The sequence below is a fragment of the Eretmochelys imbricata genome, chromosome 17, assembly GCF_965152235.1.
Source record: "Eretmochelys imbricata isolate rEreImb1 chromosome 17, rEreImb1.hap1, whole genome shotgun sequence".
Taxonomy (NCBI): domain Eukaryota; kingdom Metazoa; phylum Chordata; order Testudines; family Cheloniidae; genus Eretmochelys; species Eretmochelys imbricata.
Window position 1 is genome coordinate 25,171,875 of NC_135588.1, and position 19,014 is coordinate 25,190,888.

Below are 19,014 nucleotides of genomic sequence, written 5' to 3' on the forward strand. Positions count from 1 at the left end.
CGAATTCGAGAGTTGCAGGAATCTGACCCAGGACTGGAAGGCATCATGAAACTTGGGGACAGGCATGTGCCAAAGGTGGAACTAATGGAAGGGATTTGGTGTGTCTTAATAGCTGAGGGAGCAGTAATGCTGTGCCTTCAGGGAAGCCAGATAGCTTAAGCTGGGTGCATGGGAGCTTGGCAGGGGGACACCCCTGGTTTGAGGAGGCACTGAGAACTTTAAAAAGGTTGTGCTGGTGGCCCTGAATGGCAGCTGATTTAAAATCACATCTGTAACGTTGTTTGGACTGTGCCAGGCACAGCCCACCTCACAAGGTGCTAAGGGGAGAATTAATGAGACAAGCCCCAAGGGGACCGTGGGAAAGAATACAAATTGATTACACAGGACCCCTACCACCAGATCACAGGAAAAACCGATTCATGTTGGTGGTAGTGGATGCTTTCAGCCGGTGAGTGGAAGCTTTCCCCACAAAGTATCAAACTGCCCGGGTAACTGCTGCAATACTGGTAAATGAGGTATTCACTCGCTGCGGGGTCCCAAAGGTGATTGACTCAGACCAAGGAGCAGCTTTCCAGTCAGATCTGTTAGGGGAGCTATCGGCCCTCACTGGAATCCATATTGCTTATCACCCCCAGGCTGCGGGGCAGGTGGAACGCATGAACCGCATCATTAAAAGTGAGCTAAGAAAAGGAGTGGAAATGGGAGGAAAAAACTGTTCACAGTTACTGCCCTTTGTCTTAATGAGAATAAGGGCCCGAGAATCAAAGGGCACAGGATTTTCTCCATTTGAGGCTTTCATGGGAAGGCCCATGGAACAGTGGGAAAATCTACTTACCCCAGTACCTGGGGAAGTCACTACACACAGCTTAACATTAGAATGGATTTTAACTCTAATCGACCATGTAAAACAGATACAGCAGGCGGTGGCCTGGCGAGACAAGCAAGGAGCAGCAAGAGTCAAAGCATGGTATGACCTGCCTGGGGAGCGTGAGCTACCCATGGTGGGAGATCTAGTGATGTACAAGTTTCCACGTCAACGTCATCAATTCCCAGCTCCTAAATGGAAGGGCCCTTATCTTGTCCTTGACCAATTAGGGCTGAGTCTGCTATTACTGGGTACAGAGAATGGAGGACAGGAGTGGGTTCACTGCACACAAATAAAAAGGTACAAACAGGGGATTGGGAAAGGGGACGTGTAAATTTTGTTATGTGTATATTACATGTTAATTCAAAAAGGAGACAAGGATGAAAACTCCCTGGCCTTGGCTGGAACAATTACTAGTGCTAATCACAATTGTCACATTTACAAATTCTATTCAGATCCCACGATGTGAAGTGTCGAAAGGAGGAAACACATGGACAGCTACACATGCAACCTGTGGTAATAAAGCAAATGAAGACTATGAGAATCTCCCCATAGAAAGATGTATCACTAATATGCCAATAGGAATTTGGCAGTGTCGGTATATGGTTTATGGATTAGATTGGGAAATCCCAACCCAGTGGAGAATATCAAATTTATCAGGAAATATTGCATGGTACTCCCTGGGTGCTGCCATGATTAATCACAGTGGAAAACACAGTTACCCAGCTATTTGGTTTGTTACAGAGGGTCCAAAGAATATAACCCTCTGGTCTCCTGGAGCAAATGAACCCTCTTGGGAAAACAGGGCTCCACATTTAGGGTGTGATGTTACCATATGTAACCCCAATGGTACTTCCATTGAAGATAATCCCCGAGGGTGTGATTGTTATGTACATATTACATTGGGCATAAAATCCCCTTTGGGACGCTGGGGGTACGATGAGTTAACCATTTTACAGACTGTAACCCTGCAGGTGATATGGATGCCAAGTTGGAAGAATCCAAATTTAAAGTGGCCACAGCCTGGAGCTGAGAATATTCCCCGACGAGCAAATGTATGGAAGCCATTGTGGGAGCAGGTATAGCCAGCACTTTTTGACATGTCCTTTCACTCTGTTCCAGGGGTGGGACACCCCAAGGAATGGTGGGTGGACCAAATGCATTCTAATTGTAGTATGTACATCGAAGGATTGAAACAACAATTCAATGGGTCGGTGAGGGGACACACCTGGAATCATCATCGGAAAAGGGGATTGTGGGCACCAGGGAACACTATGCTGGGTACATGGAATCTGGGGGACGAGTGGGTAACCAAACAATTAGTAAGACAAAATGTGAGATTTCAACAACAAATTAATGAATTAATGGCACAGCAACTATCAGCAGTTGTCACAAGGTGGAAGAGAGCAGTAGAGCTAAACTTGCAGTTAACTCATTGGGCAGGGGACCTGGTGACATGGGTGGGGATGGCTTCAGAAGATTAACATGGGGAGAAGTGTGTGTAGGTATTCAAAATGCTCAGTTAATAATGTTAATGGATATTATGATAGATGCTTGGTCAGAACAATGGCCTTCAGTATTAAATTGGGAGGCTAGCCCATATTTATCCACAATTGCAAAAACATACCCATCTACCTGGAAAATAACATCCCCGACCTGTGAAGAGAGTTCTTGTGTAATTATTACTATGATACCATAGGAAGGAAATGCAAATAAGGTGGTCCCCTTGAACTCTATGGGAGTAACTAGGGAAGGGGGAGCGCGTTGGGAGCCACAAGGAAATAGATGTGATGGGGGGGGGGTGGAATGGGGTAAACTGGACTGTCATCACATTAAGCAGTTGTATATCCAGAGAAGGAATATGGATGTGCCCCTCTCCTATGACTATGGAGGAGCACGATCAATGGCCTATTGCAATGGGGGGGGGCATTTAGGGATAATGTATATGGGGTATGGTGTATTCTGTTGGGAATGTTTCGTTTCAGAGTAACAGCCGTGTTAGTCTGTATTCGCAAAAAGAAAAGGAGTACTTGTGGCACCTTAGAGACTAACCAATTTATTTGAGCATGAGCTTTCGTGAGCTACAGCTCACTTCATCAGATGCATACCGTGGAAACTGCAGCAGACTTTATATATACACAGAGAATATGAAACAATACCTCCTCCCACCCCACTGTCCTGCTGGTAATAGCTTATCTAAAGTAATCGTCAGGTTAGGCCATTTCCAGCACAAATCCAGGTTTTCTCACCCTCCACCCCCCCCACAAATTCACTCTCCTGCTGGTGATAGCCCATCCAAAGTGACAACTCTTTACACAATGTGCATGATAATGAAGTTAGGCCATTTCCTGCACAAATCCAGGTTCTCTCACTCCCTCACCCCCCTCCAAAAACCCACCCCCATACACACACAGACTCACTCTCCTGCTGGTAATAGCTCGTCCAAACTGACCACTCTCCAAGTTTAAATCCAAGTTAAACCAGAACATCTGGGGGGGGGGGGGGGTAGGAAAAAACAAGAGGAAATAGGCTACCTTGCATAATGACTTAGCCACTCCCAGTCTCTATTTAAGCCTAAATTAATAGTATCCAATTTGCAAATGAATTCCAATTCAGCAGTTTCTCGCTGGAGTCTGGATTTGAAGTTTTTTTGTTTTAAGATAGCGACCTTCATGTCTGTGATTGCGTGACCAGAGAGACTGAAGTGTTCTCCGACTGGTTTATGAATGTTATAATTCTTGACATCTGATTTGTGTCCATTTATTCTTTTACGTAGAGACTGTCCAGTTTGACCAATGTACATGGCAGAGGGGCATTGCTGGCACATGATGGCATAAATCACATTGGTGGATGTGCAGGTGAACGAGCCTCTGATAGTGTGGCTGATGTTATTAGGCCCTGTGATGGTGTCCCCTGAATAGATATGTGGGCACAATTGGCAACGGGCTTTGTTGCAAGGATAAGTTCCTGGGTTAGTGGTTCTGTTGTGTGGTATGTGGTTGTTGGTGAGTATTTGCTTCAGGTTGCGGGGCTGTCTGTAGGCAAGGACTGGCCTGTCTCCCAAGATTTGTGAGAGTGCTGGGTCATCCTTTAGGATAGGTTGTAGATCCTTAATAATGCGTTGGAGGGGTTTTAGTTGGGGGCTGAAGGTGACGGCTAGTGGCGTTCTGTTATTTTCTTTGTTAGGCCTGTCCTGTTGGGAATGTATGCAATCCTGCAATATAACACTAGGAGGCAAAATCCTTCCAGTGTATGACCAAATTATGAACTTCTATACACTGCCACCTGGACTATGGTGCACCAATGGATCAGGGGACTTAATCGTTGTAAACAATCGAACCAGCACCTACTACCCCATGCCATACCAAGTAGTTGAATTGGTTTGGACAATACCAAATTTCACCGTGGATATTCAATGGACACACAATATGGACAAAAGTACACAAAGATTACAAGAGCAACTTGCTGCAAGAGCCAACAGCTGGACACACTTACAATACACACTACAGGATGGCACTGACAAAATTTTAACCCTATCAAAGGAGGAGAAGCAGTGTTCATGGTGGTGGCCAGGATGTTGGACCATACTGCAGTGGTCAGGACTCTCAGTGTTGCTGTGGATTATCATAGCAGCTGGTGTATTGTTAACTGTATTTGTGTTACATTGCATATGGAAACAATCAAGGGGGGCACAACCCCCTAGTGAACAGCCACTAATTATAACCTATAAATAATGTAGTAAGCCCTCCCCCCAGTGTACTAGACAACCCAGACCCAACCTTCTCGGGCCCACTATAATGGGAAGTCTGGAACACTAATTGGAATAGGTGTGGTATGCCAATATGAGAGAAGGTGTAGGACACGGTACTACACAAGGGGCAGTGGGACAGATAGAGCTTCAAAACCTTCCACCTTGATGCCTGGCCCTATCAGGAAGTGTGTCACCATATGTCCTCTGCTTTTCCAGGGATACCTTGGCAGGAGGATCCCAAAATTAAAAAAAAGGGGTGGAGTGTTAGGATACAGATATTCAAGCCTGTCTGTAAAGGCCTATACTCAGTGATGAGCTGCCAAAATCTTAACAACCGGTTCCCTCCTCACCCCACGAGGGGGTTGTTGCCCACCCCCGCCCCCCGGGACTCCTGCCCCATCCAACCCCCCACGTTCATTCACGCTCCCCCCCGACCCCTGCCCCATCCACCCCCCTCCCCTGTCTGCCCCCAGAACTGGGCAGGAGGGTCTTGTGGGCCACTGTAGTGGGTGCCCACCCCACCCCTAAGAGCCAGAGAGACCTGCCGGGGGGCAAGGCGGGGAGTCCTGGCGCTGCTTACCTGGGGCAGCTGCCAGGAAGCATCTGGCAGGTCCCTCTGGCTCCTAGGGGTGGGGTAGCATAGGTAGGGGGAGAGCAGGGGGAGCGGCTGCTCCCCCCACTGATCACATCAAAAGTGGTGCCTTAGGTGCCGACTTCGTGGGTTCTCTGGCGCTGGAGCACCCACAGGGAAAATTTGGTGGGTGTAGAGCACCCACCGGCAGCTCCCCACCCTGTGCCCAGCTCACCTCACCTCCACTCTGCCTCCTCCCCTGAACGCGCCGCCCCACTCTGTTTCTTTCCCCTCCCCACCCCCGGCTGCCCACGAATCAGCTGTTCACGCGGGAAGCCGGGGTGGGCTGAGAAGCAAGCAGCGGCTTCATGCTCAGACCCAGGGAGGCAGAGGTGAGCTGAGGCAGGAATGGTTCCCCTGCACCCCCACCGGGTTACCTGCTGCGGCACATGCGGCTCTCCTCGCGCCCCCTCCCCCCCGCCCCAGCTCACCTCCGCTCCATCTCCACCTCCTTGGGCCTGAGCGCGAAGCCGCCGCTTGCTTCTCAGCCCTCCCCAGTTTCCCGCGCGAACAGCTGATTCGCAGGAAGCCGGGGGGAGGGGGGTGTCAAGGTTCCTCCCCCACTCTGAACGCTAGGGTACAGATGTGGGGACCTGCATGAAAACCTCCTAAGCTTACTTTCACCAGCTTAGGTTAAAACTTCCCCAAGGTACAAATTAATTTTATCCTTTGTCCTTGGAATATCCACTGCCACCACCAAACTCTAACTGGGTTTACTGGGAAACGTAGTTTGGACACGTCTTTCCCCCCAAAATCCTCCCAACCCTTGCATCCCACTTCCTGGGAAAGGTTTGGTAAAAATCCTCACCAATTTGCATAGGTGACCACAGACCCAAACCCTTGGATCTGAGAACAATGAAAAAGCATTCAGTTTTCTTACAAGAAGACTTTTAATAGAAATAGAAGTAAATAGAAGTAAAGGAATCACCTCTGTAAAATCAGGATGGTAGATACCTTACAGGGTAATTAGATTCAAAACATTGAGAATCCCTCTAGGCAAAACCTTAAGTTACAAAAAAGATACACAGACAGAAATAGTTATTCTATTCAGCACAATTCTTTTCTCAGCCATTTAAAGAAATCATAATCTAACACATACCTAGCTAGATTACTTACTAAAGTTCTAAGACTCCATTCCTGGTCTATCCCCGGCAAAAGCAGCATATAGACAGACACAGACCCTTTGTTTCTCTCCCTCCTCCCAGCTTTTGAAAGTATCTTGTCTCCTCATTGGTCATTTTGGTCAGGTGCCAGCGAGGTTACCTTTAGCTTCTTAACCCTTTACAGGGGAGAGAATTTTTCCTCTGGCCAGGAGGGATTTTAAAGGGGTTTACCCTTCCCTTTATATTTATGACAGGGGGCGAAGAAGCAGAGCGGGGCGGAACGTTCAGGGGAGGAGGCGGAGGCAGAGCGGAGGTTAGCTGGGGGTGGAGGTGGGACGGGGAGCTGCCGGTGGGTGCTCTGCACCCACCAAATTTTCCCCTTGGGTGCTCCAGCCCTAAGGCACCACTTTGGGCCGGTTGTTAAATTTAGAAGCCTTTTTAGAACCGGTTGTCCCTCGCAGAACAACCGGTTCTAAAAGGGCTTCTAAATTTAACAACCGGTTCCAGCGAACCGGTGCGAACCTGCTCCAGCTCACCACTGCCTATACTTTAAGAATTTAGGTGTATGTTTATCATTTAACTAGTTATAGAGGTATAAAAGAAAGAATCTGTGTAAGGGCCTTCTCTCACTGTGACAGTCTAAGGCCCTGTTCTTAGGCCAATGCCTTTGGCTAAGCAGCAGAGGCAGCCATAAGCTGGGAAGCGAACGGTCACCTCCTCACATTCCAAACTAGTCACATTGAAATAAGGCAATCTGGGGCTGTTAGGAAGGTGATCCGATCTATCACCTCCAAAGAAAGGGAAGAGCCTAGAAGATGTAAAAGGAAATTTAGTTTGATTGTTTTCTGTCTGGTAAGCACTCACTTATCAATAGACACAGCTGGGAAACCCTTATGTCTTTATAGCTGTAGTTGTGAAATCCTCACTTCTGTATTGTTTTGTCCCACTTTGCTAATGTTTATTTGCATGGTCTCTGTCTGGTTCTGTGATCATTTCTGTCTGCTGTATAATTAATTTTGCTGGGTGTAAACTAATTAAGGTGGTGGGATATAACTGGTTAGCTAATCATGTTACAATATGTTAGGATTGGTTAGGTAAATTTCAGTAGAATTATTGGTTAAGGTATAGCTAAGAATATTACTATATAAATAATGGGCAAACAGGAAGTAAGTTGGGATTTGAAAATAAGGAAAAAGGAACTTGGATTTAAGCTTGCTGGACGTTCACCCCAATAAACATTGAATTGTTTGCACCTTTGGACTTTGGGTATTGTTGCTCTCTGTTCATGCAAGAAGGACCAGGGATGTGAGGGTGACGAAATAAGCCCCATAACAAGGGTGTCTCGCTCTGCCAGGGAAGGGTTGTGGTGTATGTACCCTGGGTAGGATCAGACCGAGTAATATGGAGGGAGGCTTAGCATTTCTCCTTCCGGCCCCGCAAAAGGGAGGGGGGGGGACATTGTAAGCCCTGGTGCCGGTGTGGGCAACGTGAAATCTCAAAGTGATTAAAAGACCTTCAGAGTTGTATTAAGGGATTGTGAGAGCACGTTCAGGAAACAGAAGGGTACAGCTGCGGACTCGGGAGTCCCGCAGTCATGGGCGATGGGTTCAAGGCCGGATGTATGGGCATTAGGGAGCGCGGACACGGTAGTCCAGCTGCCTGGTCAGCTGGTGTCACGGGAGGCAGGTGGACCTGATGCCTGAGCCACGGGGGAGGCAGCAAAGAGGGACGGGACCCTGCTGCCTCTTTCAAAGGAGGGGTAGGGTGAAGACAAGGGAAAAAAATCTAGGGGCAGCTGTGGGATTAATTTGGACTGCAGCAGCTATGTGGTATCAAATGTTGTCGGGACAAAAAGAGGAGTTGGGGAAAAGGAAAGAGGTGTGTACCCGACAGCTGTTGGAAATGGAGCAACTGAAAGCGCAGATTACTAACCAGGCTGCAACCCAAGCCTATGCCCAGAACAAGTTGCTATTCACGCTCAGCATACACCACAACGGCAGCTTGCTCACCATGAAAAGAAAATTAAACAGTTTAAACGTCAGTTGGCCATGTGTTCAGTCCAGGTGGTGAGCCTCACGACAGATGAATCGGGTGACCCTTGTGGGGGTTTGATCTCTCCCTTTGTGAAGATCCTCAGTTTTGGGTGGAATCTTGTTGCACCCCTATAGCAGCCCTCATTAAGACCGAGGAGAAGTCCAGTGGGTGAAGGGGGAGAAGGCCATATGTAAGGCACCCCCAACAACGAGGAGAGCACCGTGTGGGGTGATTATGAAGAGGAAAGGAACCAGGAGGGGTGGGGGCTAATTATGGAGCCCACCTTCCTTGCTAAATTGGTAGTGGAACAAAGCCTGTGCCCATGGAAAGGGATGGTGCATTGAGAAAAAAAGGATTGGGCCCAGACAAGCAGGCAGGCAACAGATAAGGAAATTGGAAAACCAGTTGGAAGCCCTAAGGGCAAAGTCGCAGGAGTAAGGGAAGCAGTAAATACAGTCATGGAAAATTCAGATCCCTGAAATAGTACTTAGAATGGTAAAATCTGAGTTGATAAAGGTGTCATTTTGGGAGATAAGCAAGTGATTTAAGGAAAGAGAGTGAGAAGTTAACTCTGCAGAGGCTGGAGGGAATTAAGCAGTTAAACGTTGTAACAGTGTTAAAAAGGAAAAGTGTTATAGAAAGAAAATTCTTGGTTTCTTTGCAGCCATTCTGAAAGGAGAATGGGCCCTTTTCCAAAGGAATGTCTGTAAATAATCCAGGCAAAGAGACTATCTAATTGAAATCATTTGACTATGGACAATTTAGTCAAATTTGTTAAAAGAATATAAGGGGGTTCTGTTGAAACTTAGCTGCCCCAAATGTATAAATGGAATGTAATTTATATACAGCTATGTAAAAACAGAGCAGTGTATATTTTAAAAGGGGTAAAAGAAATGCAAACATAAACACGCTACTTAATTAAAATCCTATTAGGGCTTCAAGAGCCACAATAGGCTGTGTTTTCTTTTTCAAATTTTTGTATGTTTTAAAAGCAGGAGTTGAGAGTGAAAAGTAATCAAAACTCTGGTGAAACTTGATTGTGTCCCTTTTAAGACAGAGTCTATGAGCTGCTAATGGCTTTGAATCCAAAAGCAAGCCAGAAAGCTCTGTGTTAATGCAAATTACCTAACTGATAAAGGTAGAAGCCATTGAAATCTGGCCTGCCTATAGAACAAGCAGGGTAATTCCTCTGTTTTGCCTGCAACCAGCAAGGGTATTTGTAAAAGAAAGGAATATTTTAAGCAATAATCTGCCACCCCCAAAGGGGTAGAAATATGTTTTTCTTGTCTTTCAGAACAACAGAAAAAGCTAATGCTGGCTGAAAAGCAACCCAGAATACCATGAATCTACTGTCACAATAAAAATTGTGTTTTGTGTTCTATGGTTTGTCTTGTGTTGTTTGTCTTGTTGCTAGCACTGTTGTGTATCAAATGTAGGGATACCTCCTCAGATAGCAGACACCATATTAGGAGAAATTGGTTTTGGAGCAGTGATCATAAATACTGTAGACCTAGAGGTGATTAAGAATAAATTAAGCTCTCTGTCCCAGCTACAGGACAGCCTAATACAAAAACAAATGAAAAGGAAAATCATACTGCTATTGCACATGGGATGTACTGGAATGCAGATACTTGCTTTGTTCACCTTGGAACATAAAATGTTTTGGGTAATATCAGGATACACTAAGGTTTTGATACACTTGCTAAAGCAAAGCAAAAGATCACTGTTTGATACTTATCAATACGAATGGATGCAGTATGTTTCTGGCATAGTAAGGCCAGACCTTTTAATTGGGGAAATTGTTGTTAAAAATGCACACCAACAAGCTCTGGAAGCAAGGATATGGAAAGTTAGCCCACTCCTCATATGGCACATGGAATCTTTCTGGCTACCCCAGTCCTTGAGCCAGTGGGCTGAGAAGGGAGGGAAGCTATTGGACACCAGGGATTGTACCGAGTGGACTCCTCACAAGTGGGTGTGCTTGTCTTTGCCTGTTGCTCCAGAGCCTTGTAGTGACGACATTTCACTAGGATCCTGTATGTAGGATGAATTGGATAATGAGACCAAAGTACTATATAATGGACAATGTGTATGTGTTAATTCCTGGAAAGAAGTGTTTTGGCAGGATGGAAGTGTTAGCAACCCGCTAGTAGACAGATGTAAATGTAATGTAAGTACTGTGTTTACCAATAATCACATTTACTATTTGCCACAACCAAAAAAGTCTCAGCTTTGCCCAATTGAAGGAGGAGCTATGTGAAACCCACAAAGCCGTAGAGACTGCGTTAGATAAGGAAAAGGCCGAGCGTAAGGGGATCATCGTTAAAGACATCCGGGGATGGCAAATTAGAAACAAGGTAATGTTGCAAAAGCTGGGGAAGGCAGCCCACAATCTGGACATCAAGTGGGTGGGTCCGTACCCCATAGTGAACTGCATCTCCCTGGTAGTGTACCAGCTTCAGCTACCAGGCAAACTAAAATGAGTGCAGCTCAAAACATATGCTTCCCCCTAGGTTTCTGGTCATGGCGTCGTGGGCCTTGGTTGTGGACCAGCCACCTGCCAGGACCATCCGGGTTTCCAGCTTTCCATGGGATTATCTGGATGATTACAATTATCAGGAGAAAAAATACCTCTTCTGAATTCCACGGGGATGAACCCTGTTCCTCTTGCGGTGGCCTGGAGTGGAAATGGAATGGGAAACCTAATAGCAATTACTGATCTCGGGATGTAATATTGTTGTTGTAACCTCCTAAACCAGACAAACAACATCCATGACAAAAGCCAGGGAGGGCTCTAATGGGACAACTAATAATTTAGGGAGTTTTTCCATCTGTGCCTCAGTTTCCCCAATAGGTGCATTTATGTTGTTCTCTTTCTTTCCCTTTTGCTTTGTTAACAGGACAAGGCAGTATTAGCGAGAGCCTAGGGACACCCTGAACAGGAGTGGTGGGACCGCTCTTGCTGCTTTGGGCCTGCAGAATTTGTTAGTGTGATACAGTGTCTGTATCATGGCACATATCTATGGGAATCCTCGGGTTGCTGATGCTTTTGTCCTCCTTTGTTAATTTTACCACTGTTCAGAATTGGCCATGGTGGAAGACAAGGTCAATTATCCATTGGCCGGAGGTGGGGGGGGGGCAATTGTGGCTTAGCATCCTGGGAATGTGGCATCACGTATTATAGGGAATTGTGTGGTCCATCACGACATGGGTGAGTTGGCTCCCCCCAGTGACATGGCTAAGGGTTATGTGTTGACTACATCTTCTATCAGAACATATGGATTGCAGAGGGCAACACCTGGCAATTATGGCCTATGGAGCCCCTTCAAATGATATGTAAAGAAAAGGCGATGCTAGGCCGCTTTTACGAGGTGGGTCAACACATCTGCTGGGAAGGGGAGGCATCGCGATATGCCCCCACTAAGGCCCATGTGTTTACCAATACCTCTGCAGGTGTTTGGAGGACCACCTACCCCAGGGTGCCCCTTAATTTGCGGTTACACTCTCAGGCACAAGGTTTTTTGGTGCATTGGCCCACCATTATACAAAGTATGGTCAGTATCTCTAACTGTGCTGTGTTTAATTTTTCATGGATTACACCCAATGTTTTCCTGCCCTTGATGCACACCCGGGAGCAACAGATCTTATTCCAGACAGATGCCTCCTCCTTTACAGTGCTGCAGCACACGTTTAATCTGGAGAAAGCTGCCTTTGCCACAGCCATCTGGATGGGGCATCTATGTCAACAGGGGAACGGGTTATCCTATGTTACTAATGAAGCCAGAAACCATTACTGGCTAGTGTATGCAATTGTTGCTGCCCTGATGATTTTGTTTATGCTATATTGCTGTTTGTGTAGGAGACCAACAGTAACCCTAGCCACCATATAAGAGGGAGGATGGAAACCTAAGTGGTGACCCCTCACAACAAAATGTTGATTCAGGGTCGGGGAGGGGAATGTCACACCCCCACGGCCCCCCGCTCAGGGGGTTCCCTGGGAAGGCAGATCAGCACTGCATGTTGCTAATGCTGTTGCAAGCATCGCAAAGCATTTTGGGGAGGGTCAAAGGTGTGAGTGGGAAGTGGAAGATTCCTTTGCAGGCTGCGAGAGGCCAAAGGGGGAAGGAGGGAGAGAGCAGAGAACAAGTTAACTCAACACTTTGGCTAGCTTGGTCCGAAGATAAGATGCTGGCTCCAGCTCGAGGCCACAGCACAGAACCAACTCTCAGCGGCCTGCCAAGAAAGACGGGGGCGGGGCCTGGATTCCAACTCCGACCAGCCACGCGAAAAGATGATTCAACTGCATAAACCTGCAGCGGCTGCAAAACTGAGCGAGACAGTGAAGGCCGACGAGGGCGAAAACAACGTAGCATCCCTAAAGCCAGGATGTTTTGGAAAAACCGAAGAAGCCATAAAAGGCCAGCTTGGACTGGTACAAAGAGCATGGTGGGGGACAGACATCCCAGACCAAGATGCCCCCAAAGGACCCTAAGGTTTAAAACCCTCCCTAGAGCTGAAGCAAATTGAAGATTGGCAGTGGACCCTGGACGACCTGTGCATACAGGACAGAACTCCCGTCCACCCCTCCCCTTCTTCTTATGTTACACCCAGGCCTGGCCAGCCTCGGGTAGTGCTGGTGTGAGTATGAAAGTGGGTTAGGGCTTGGGGCACTAACGCTTTCTTCCTTCCTCTGAGTGATGTGGGAAGCCCCTCCCCCCCAACACTCTCCGCTGTTATTTTATTATTTTATCAATAAAGCTTTAAAACTTAGACACTTGGTGTGTTCCGTCATCTCCTCCCTTAATGATCCTGTGGCCCCAGCCTGATCATCTGACGCCTCAGGCAGCTTGGTAACAGAAATTTGTCACAATATGGATATCAGATGCAAAGCAAAGGAGGTGAGGATGGATTAAGAATGATAGTATGGAGAAAACTCATGATGGCGGGAGAACAAAAAGAGGAATGGAATGGGAAACCCACAAGTGAGTTACTGCAGAGGGTTGCTTCTTAAGAGCCCTTTTGGGAACCCGGAACTTCTTGAGGGATTTCATTGAAGTGTATGTGGACAAGAGTTGCCCACTGTATTTTCTCCTAAAGAAAGGGCGGCAGTGGGAGTGGGGGCCTGATCAAGCAAAGGCATTGCTGACCCTGAAACAGGACCTGGCTCAGGCCCCGACCCTAGCATACCCAAAGGTGGGAGAACCATTTATCCTGCAATTGGCTAGTACTGATATAGCACTGGGAGCAGCGCTATTACAGAAACAAAGCACGAGGAAGTTACAACTTGTGGCTTATGAGTCCAAAACACTTAATTATACAGAGCAAAATTTTACCCCCTGTGAGAAAGAGTGCTTGGCCTTAGTGTGGGCCTTGCAGCATTGGAATATATAATTGGAGGATCCAAAGTCATAGTACAAACAATACATTCCCCATTGAAATACATAATATAAGGAAAAGCACAGGAAGGGCAGGTATCTAATCCTAGGTTGGCAAAATGGACTTTGGCCCTTGTAAATCGAGGGATAACTGTAGAAAAGGGAAAGGTACTGTCCCTGTACCATATGGCCTTGTAGTGCAAGGACAAGACCATGAGTGTCCTCTCCCAGAGCATAAAAAGCTGGAGTGGCCAGTGAAATCAGAACTCACCCTAAAGAAAGCCCAGGAGAAAAATGCACAAATATAGTTCATGGATGGGTCTACCTATTTTAATGCTGGGAGAGCTAAAACAGGATGTGGAGCTATAAAGATAAATACTAACCAGGAACTAAAGGGACCAGTAAAGCCACACTCAGCACAAGCTGCAGAAGTGGTGGTGGCCTGCTTGTCTGGGCTGAATTCTGCCTTTCTTGTAATACTGTTCTGAAGGTGAAGGAGTACTTGTGGCACCTTAGAGACTAAACAATTTATTTGAGCATAAGCTTTTGTGAGCTACAGCTCACTTCATCGGATGCTCACGAAAGTTTATGCTCAAATAAATTGGTTAGTCTCTAAGGTGCCACAAGTACTCCTTTTCTTTTTGCGAATACAGACTAACACGGCTGTTACTCTGAAACCTGTTCTGAAGGTGTTAGAGGTGGAGGCTCAGGAAGCCACCCTGGCAATATTTACCGATTCGGACTGTGTGTGCAGAGCCATAGTGGGGTGGCTACCCATTTGGCCAGCTAGGGACATGTACATGGGAGATGGAAAGCTAGTAGCTCATGCACAGTATTGGGAGCAAATGGTGGCTTTAATAAAGGGTAGAAGGGGGGGATACTTATGTAACACATGTGAAAGCACATCAGAAAACAGGGAGTGAGGAAGGACTTTGGAATAAAAGGGCAGATGTGTCAGCCAAACAAGGGGTCCTGTTAACACAAAGCAAGGAAGAGAAGGTAATCAGTGTAGTAACCAGAACACAAAAACAGGTGACGAGCCCAGAGATGTTGGATTTGCAAACCCTGCAAGAAGGGGACGAAGAAATTAAACAATTACTGAAGCAAAAAACAATCAGAGGAAAATGGCATGTACAAAAAGACCGACAAGGGGTAGTGTGGGTCACAAAGCATGACTCAGACCTTGGGAAACAGCCTACAAGATTACTAGTACCTAAGAAAGTTAGGACTGAATTGATTCAATATATGCATGAGCAAGGGCATTTTGGGATGGACAAAACTTTGGAAAGGGTCAAAGCTACAGGGTGGTGGCCCACCCTAAAGGAAGATGTAAAGCAATGGTATAATAATTGTTTGCAATGTGCTATGGTCAATGCAGACCCACAGGTACAAAAGGGTCCCATTGCTCACCAAAGGTTTGAGGGTCCATGGGCCCGGTTACAAATAGATTATATTGGACCTTTATCGGTTACCCCCAAGAAACAACAAGTATTGTTTGCAAAAGGAAAAGGAGTACTTGTGGCACCTTAGAGACGAACACATTTATTTGAGCATAAGCTTTCGTGAGCTACAGCTCACTTCATCAGTGGAAAATACAGTGGGGAGATTTATAATTTGGTAAGTGTAGATCCCTTTACAAAATGGATAGAAGCCACCCCAACAAAGACTAACACAGCTTTGACTACAGCCTGGCAATTGTTTAATATGGTGTTTAGCCAGTGGGGGCTGCCCAAGGAAATCAATTCAGACCAAGGGCCACACTTCATTGGGGAAACTCTGCAGGAAATGTGTAAATTATTAGGCATTAAGCAAAGGTTCCATATTGCGGGCCACCCCCAATCCTCAGGACGAGTGGAACGAACTCACCGCACTCTAAAGGAGGCTTTAAGAAAAATGGTAAAAGAAAATGGAAAAGATTGGGATGAAAAACTGCCTCTGATTCTAATCGCCTTAAGGTCAGTCCCAGCAAGTCACGGGTATACTCCTTTGTAGCAATGACAGGAAGAGACATGCGAACACCCCAAGAGTGGTGGCTAGATGTAGATATTCCAGATGGGTGGCAACCCAAAGTGCTAAGTGACCAGTGGATCCAGTCCCTTTGAGAAGCGCTAACAGAAACCCACAAGAAAATAGCAGACCAATTGGGCCTTAATGTAAAAAAAGATGGATAAAAGTCTGGGCTGGGTGAAGAAGCCCGGTTGAGTGGGAGGTTGGGGACCAGGTGCTGCATCGGAAATGTGCAGAACAAGCTCACTCTTTGGGTATGAAATGGGAAGGCTGCAGGGAACACTGTGGAGAAGGCCAGCCCAACAGCATACCAGGTAGAAATCTGGTCAAAAAGGCTAAACAAGCCATAGTTAAAATAAAAAGAAAAGGAGTACTTGTGGCACCTTAGAGACTAACCAATTTATTTGAGCATGAGCTTTCATGAGCTACAGCTCACTTCATCTGATGAAGTGACAGGTGACAGGTGATGAAGTGACAGGTTTCAGATCACAGATGAAGTGACAGGTTTCAGAGTAACAGCCGTGTTAGTCTGTATTCGCAAAAAGAAAAGGAGTACTTGTGGCACCTTAGAGACTAACCAATTTATTTGAGCATGAGCTTGACGAAAGCTCATGCTCAAATAAATTGGTTAGTCTCTAAGGTGCCACAAGTACTCCTTTTCTTTTTGCGAATACAGACTAACACGGCTGTTACTCTGAAACCTGTCATAGTTAAAATGGTTCCATTCTTCACAGCTTAAACCATGGAAAGGGGATTCTAAGCAGAAATCTCTAATTGTTATCACCATCAAGGGGGGGTGGGGGGTGGTTAGAAAAATGTCTATTTTGTCTTTCAGAGTTCCAAAAAAAAGAAAAAAAAATGGCTGGTGCCAGCAGAAGATCACAAGTAACCCGGACACCCTAATGAAAAAGCTTCTGTCACAACTCTCTGTGTGTGTGTGTGTGTGTGTGTGTGTATTTTATGTTACATGTTGTTTGTCTGGTAGCCAACCCTATTCGCTGGCCTGTCGACATCCATGCAGTAAACGTATGGAAAATAATTTCTGAGTGATGGTACAATGTTGGCTTAATCCATTAGTATTCAATCACACCAGCTGCTGCTTCTTTTGGGAAAAGGGGTTTGCCCATTACCATAACAAAATGACCAGCGGGCTATCACCAGATGCCCCATCCAAATCTAGGTTGTCCTTGATGACTGGATACTCTAACATTATGAGGGGAAATTGTATGGGCCTAAAGCCACAATATATAATATTGATTGCCTGAAGCTAGTGTGGGAATAAAGAGGGGTCAGTCCTTTTAGGGTCCCTGTATTCACCCCAACATGTGGAATACTGAAGATCATGGAGTTTGCTTGGCAGTCAGGAGGGGCCATTGACATTAGAATGTTAGTGGGGTTCAATGAGCCTCATCTGCTTCAAGACTGGGAACCAAGGCCCAGCACACTCACTATTCCCCCAGGGCAACATGTGCAAGTATCACGAAACTGCACTAACGCGCCTTGGCAGGTGGCTATCTGGGACACAGGGGAACTATGGATGAATGGACTATAAGATGGATAGAAAGTTGGCTAGATCATCGGGCTCAACAGGAAGTGATCAGTGGCTCTGTCATAAATATAAAGGGAAGGGTAAACCCCTTTAAAATCCCTCCTGGCCAGAGGAAAACTCCTCTCACCTGTAAAGGGTTAAGAAGCTAAAGGTAACCTCGCTGGCACCTGACCAAAATGACCAATGAGGAGACAAGATACTTTCAAAAGCTGGGAGGAGGGAGAGAAACAAAGGGTCTGTCTGTCTGTCTATATGCTGCTTTTGTCGGGGATAGAACAGGAATGGAGTCTTAGAACTTTTAGTAAGTAATCTAGCTAGGTATGCGTTAGATTATGATTTCTTTAAATGGCTGAGAAAAGAATTGTGCTGAATAGAATAACTATTTCTGTCTGTGTATCTTTTTTGTAACTTAAGGTTTTGCCTAGAAGGATTCTCAATGTTTTGAATCTAATTACCCTGTAAGGTATCTACCATCCTGATTTTACAGAGGTGATTCCTTTACTTCTATTTACTCCTATTTCTATTAAAAGTCTTCTTGTAAGAAAACTGAATGCTTTTTCATTGTTCTCAGATCCAAGGGTTTGGGTCTGTGGTCACCTATGCAAATTGGTGAGGCTTTTTACCAAACCTTGTCCAGGAAGTGGGGTGCAAGGTTTTGGTAAGTATTTGGGGGGAAAGACGTTTCCAAACAGCTCTTCCCCAGTAACCAGTGTTTGTTTGGTGGTGGTAGCAGCCAATCCAAGGACAAAGGGTGGAATATTTTGTACCTTGGGGAAGTTTTGACCTAAGCTGGTAAAGATAAGGGATCATGGGGATCATGCAGGTCCCCACATCTGTACCCTAGCGTTCAGAGTGGGGGAGGAACCTTGACATGGTGGCAGAGTGGTGGGATTAACCTGAAATCATTTTGAGATCCAGTTGAGATTTTTTGAACTAGAAATACAGATTTTAAAAAGGAAATTTTTTTTTCCTTTGGAAAGGAAGTCCAGAAAGCAGCTGAAACTGAAAGCAGCTTGAAGAAAAGGAGTACTTGTGGCACCTTAGAGACTAACCAATTTATTTGAGCATGAGCTTTCGTGAGCTACAGCTCACTTCATCGAATGCATACCGTGGAAACTGCAGAAGACATTATATACACAGAGACCATGAAACAATACCTCCTCCCACCCCACTCTCCTGCTGGTAATAGCTTATCTAAAGTTGGGCCATTTCCAGCACAAATCCAGGTTTTCTCACCCTCTGCCCCCCCCCCCGCCCCAAACTCACTCTCCTGCTAGTAATAGCCCATCCAAAGTGACCACTCTCTTTAAAATGTGTATGATAATCAAGGTGGCCCATTTCCAGCACAAATCCAGGTTTTCTCACCCCACCCCCCTCCAAAAACCATACACATTGTGAGGAGAGTGGTCACTTTGGATAAGCTATTACCAGCAGGAGAGTGAGTTTGTGTGTGTGGTTTTTGGAGGGGGGTGGGGGCAGGTGAGAAAACCTGGATTTGTGCTGGAAATGGGCCACCTTGATTATCATACACATTTTAAAGAGAGTGGTCACTTTGGATGGGCTATTACCAGCAGGAGAGTGAGTTGGGGGGGGGGGGGAGAGGGTGAGAAAACCTGGATTTGTGCTGGAAATGGCCCAACTTGATGATCACTTTAGATAAGCTATTACCAGCAGGAGAGTGGGGTGGGAGGAGGTATTG